A 4,969-nucleotide genomic window follows, 5' to 3' on the forward strand; every position below is an offset into this window, starting at 1 on the left:
GGTCCAGTTTAGTGATGAAGTAGAGTTTCAAGTTCTGGGTTACATGAACTCAAGATCCAAGGGAATATTATAACTACTAATCTTGCATATGTACTTCTCAAAACTCTTTGGACAGTTTTCATGTAGTCCTATTTTGTATTCATTTGAAAGAAACAGTGGGGTATGCTGGGATTAAAACTATCTTTAAACACACATGCACTTAACACCAATGGAAGGAAATATTTTCTCCCTATCACAGACAACAGGTGTCCAAATCTTACACTCCCTTTCAAATGGCACAGATGTACATAAATTTAGTCAGAATAATGCAGACTTTTAAAGCTTATTTATTTTGTTTTCATGGTGTTGTTTCATGTAAATTATTGAGAATAGACTTTCTTTAAATTGAAACACACTTGTCTAAGGTGATATGGATGTACCGTATAAAGTTAAATAATTTAAAATCAATTATATCAATCAGTATGCCTTGTAATATAAAGCTAGATCAGAAGACCTGTTGACACTGGAAAATTGCTTGTCTAATGTTTGTAGAATACACCTAAAAAAGCCTAAATCCTCAAGAATTTTATAAGTGAAAAGAATTTGTAAAGAATTTTCATGTACTAATAAACCCCAGAATTTCATGTTTTATGTCCTGAAACAGCAAATCAATGAGTATAACTCCCCTAGCTCTGACTGAATGCATAGTAAATCGTCATGATTCCTTTTAAAGGATAACAGAAAATATCTGTAAAATTAAGAATTATTCCTTTTGGTACATTGGGATAGGACTAAATAAAACTGAGTTCTACAAGATTATTGTGGGTGAGGGAGATTTACTCAGTCCTATATGATTAATCTATAAGCAGGAAAACTTAGGCTGTAAGAACAAATGGGTCATTCACATCCCCATTACCAGAAAGGTTGTGGGATCTCCATTTTTTGAGATTTTTAAAACCTAACTGGACAAAACCATTACCAACTTGATTTAAATGGACTTCCTCTGAGCAGGGTGTTGGACTAGGGGGCCTCCAAAGAACCCTTCAGATCTTAATTATTTTATAGTTCTGTGCTTTTTGGTAATTCAGTTGGGGAAGTCAGGACATCTGCTTCAAAAGTCTGTTCCTGGTTTGAAGTAAAATATTAATGTAGCTGCCTCTTGACTTATGTAATTTTTTTCTAGTGAATCATCTTTGATTTAATCTAACATTATAGTCTTCTAATACTATAATGAATTCCCTAAATATTTTGTAGATAAATCACATCAAGAAAATGTCAAAAATTACTTTAGTTATGAAGTGCTAAGGCTTGGACAACCGGCCCAGGCCAGAGCTGACCTATAGATGAATCCTGTATGTTTTATAATTGAAAACCATTGTGCTAGTAGGTATTGTACTAAGTTATAACAACCCACTTAGGCTGATGTAAAAAAGTGCTAAAGCATTGAAATACTGAAGCCTGAACAACAGGCCCCAAGCCGAATCTGCTAACTTAGTCTGTAATCATTAACAAAGTATGTAAACTCGCTAGTGAAAGAGGCAGCTTAGACAAAATATAGTCAGTAGTGAGGAGAGAATGTATCCAACTTTTCTTTCTCAGCCTTCTTCAAGGCTGAGAACACAGGCATTTGGCCTTGTTAGAAACTCCCTTGGTTTCTCCCCCTGAGCCCTGGCCAGGCTTTGGGTGGAATCCAACAGGAGAATGAAACCATTTTCCACTCAAAACAAAGGTGCCAGCCATTCCGGCCTGTCAATCTCTGGTATATAAGGCTGGGCCCATTTGCAGCGACTTTGTCAGCCTCACCTACGGGTGGACACACCGCGTAGGATTTCCCACTTGCCGGGACAGGCTCTCCAAATCCTCGCTGTAACCGGGGCTCCCCAACGACTGCAGGTCTGGATGATGATAATATATGCAAGTGGTGATGTATTTTCCTTAATCTCCATTCTCTCTCTCATGTAGTAATGATTTAATGCATTACCCTTTTTTTTTTTTTTCCTGTTTGCTGCTTTAAGTGTACTATTCTGCTTTTTCTTCCTGCGTGTTTTCTGTATTACACTGTTACATTGGTTATCACTAGTAAAATACGCCTACACTTTTCACTCTGGTGTCTGAGTTTAATTGGTATCCTTAATCAGCAGAACAGTTAAGATTAATTTATTAATCATTACTAAATGTAGCTCAGTATTTTAAAACCATTTTTTTACTTATTAAGTAAATACAAACACAAACTTTTCTGTAGGCGATGTAGGAGATTTTATTTTTCTTTTAAAGACAGATTCTGGTTAATTACTGCTTGGTTGGTATTACTGCAGGTCAAGTGATTCAGTACTATGTATTCTGTAACATCTTTTGGAATTAACAATACCGGGTATATATGAATATGAAAGTTACTGGATGTAAACTTAATTCTACAGACCTCTTTTTACAGGATAGTATTTATGTGTTATCTACATCTGATAGGCAATGGTCACTTGTCTCTTCAGTTTAAATGTTTGAAGATGTATACATAAATTTTGTACCCATTCAAAGTACAAATCTCATCAACAATATAATTGCAGAATTATTACTAAAGTCCTCTTATAGTAAGTTTCAGTGGTAGTATAAAAGAAAGGATTAAAGCATGAATGGCAGCTAAATGATTGCCAAAGAATTGTTTAACCTAATCAGAGATAATGAGCCTTAGTGGATTTAAAAGTGCTTATAAACAACCAAGTATTAGTCACAAAAATTCATGTTCATCTCTCCATTGTATTTCGAAGACAGAGCGCAGTTTGCTCCCATTGTACACATAGGGTTTTTATTTTTGTTATTGGTGTCAATGCATTTCATCTTTGGTTTTAGATAAATTGTCAAAATATACAGTCCTTTGCAGTGGTTCTTCCTGTAGAAATATAATGCTCTTTGCAACTGGCTGATGGACTGTATGATCTACTTTGGATCCTTTTGGACTTATTTTTTATTATTTGTATTGAAATACCATCTAGTCTTTACCTCATTCTTTCCTGGAAATAGTATATTATTACACTGGATAATGAGTTACACACCACCATTTAAAATGCTATTAAGTATAGGTGACTCTCCCCATAACTCCAATTCTATATGTACTTAAACAAAAGAAATACTGTAGGACTTTTCAAGGGATGATTTCTCAGGAAGGTGACACATACGCTACTCAAGCATAAGAAATACAAATAGCTGTAAGATATTTATGCCTTTTACAGGCATTCTAACCTTTTTAGAAAATGGTTATAATTTGAAGATATAATGTGAAAGGAGTGTTCTTAATGCTACATTAATTACAAAGGCTTGCTTTCATTCCCTCTTTGGAGACATTTTTGTATTTTTATATGAAAAGATGCATATAATATTGTGGCAATAATGAGCTTAATGTAACTGGAAGCTATCAGATAAGATTGTATCAAAATTTCAAATACAAATAGCACCAGGAAAAATGTATGCCTGAATCTTTCTATCTCGCATACTGAAAACATTTTTCCTTGCCACTAAGTGGCACTGTATTATTTGTAGTTGGCTGTTCAGGTCATATTAAAAACCTTTTGGACCAAATTTATTCCAGATACAGCCTCATTAATTCAGTGGAGTTACATGTGAAATGAATGTGTCACAGAAGGCACAGGCAGGGCATGGGAGAATGAAGAACCACCCACTGTAGGAGAAAATCAGGTTTGAGACCATCTAAAGAACCGGAAGGTGATCAAGTCCATGGGACCTGATGAAATTCACCCATGGGTCCTTAGGGAACTGGTAGATGAAGTAGCTGTCCCTATCCATCATATTTGAGAAGTTGTGGCAGTTTGGTGAAGTTGCCACTGACTGGAAAAGGGGAAATATAACCCAATTTTTAAAAGGGGAAAAAAGGAAGACCCAGGGAACTACAGGCCAGTCAGCTTCACCTCTGTGCCCAGCAAAATCATGGAGCAAATCTTCCTGGAAACTGTGGTAGGGCACATGGAAAATAAGGAGGTGATTGGTGATAGCCAACACGATTTCACTAAGGGCAAATGGTACCTGACAAATTTGGTGGCCTTCTACAACGGGGTTGCAGTATTGGTGGATAAGGGAAGAGCAACTGACATCATCTACCTGGACTTGTGCAACGCTTTTAACACTGTCATCCTTATCTTTAATTTGGGAAGCCATGGATTTGATGGATGGACCACTCAGTGGATAAGGAATTAGCTGGATGGTCACACTGAAAGAGTTGTGGTCAACAGCTCAATGTCCAAGTGAAGACTAGTAATGAGTGACGTTCCTCAGGGATCGGTATTCTGATCAATGTTTAACATCTTTGTTGGTGACATGGACAGTGGGATTGAGTGCACCCACAGCAGGTTTGACAATGACACCAGGCTGTGTGGTGTGGTTGACATGCTGGAGGGAAAGGATGCCAAGAAAGACATGGACCTGCTCAAGCGGGTCCAGAGAAGGGCCATGAAGATGATCAGGGGACTGGGGCACCTCCCTTATGAGGGCAGACTGAGGAAATTGGGGTTGTTCAGCCTGGAGAAGAGAAGGCTCTGGGGAGACATTATAGCGGCCTCCCAGTACTTAAAGGGGGGTACAGGAAAGGTGGGGAGGGACTCTTTATGAGGGAGTGTAGTGATAGGATGATGGGTAACAGATTTAAACTGAAAGAGGGTGGTTTTAAATTAGATATAGGGAAGAAATTCTTCACTGTGGTGAGACAATGGAACAAGTTGCTCAGAGAAGTTCTGGATGTCCCACCTCTGGAAGTATTAAATGTCAGGTTGGATGGCACTTTGAGAAATCTGGCTTAGTGGAAGGTGTCCCTGTCCATCGCAGGGGTTTGGAATGGGATGATGTTTAAGTTCCTTTCAAACCAAAACCATTCTATGAATCTAGGATTCTATGAATTTGGCCCAGAGTTCTAAAGGCACGTAATTCTAAAGCATTACTCCAAATTGCCATTGTGGAGGCCCAGGAGAAAAATGAAAATCAGTTAGCA

This window comes from Athene noctua, chromosome 2 (genome assembly GCF_965140245.1).
Source record: "Athene noctua chromosome 2, bAthNoc1.hap1.1, whole genome shotgun sequence".
In the NCBI taxonomy this organism is placed as follows: domain Eukaryota; kingdom Metazoa; phylum Chordata; class Aves; order Strigiformes; family Strigidae; genus Athene; species Athene noctua.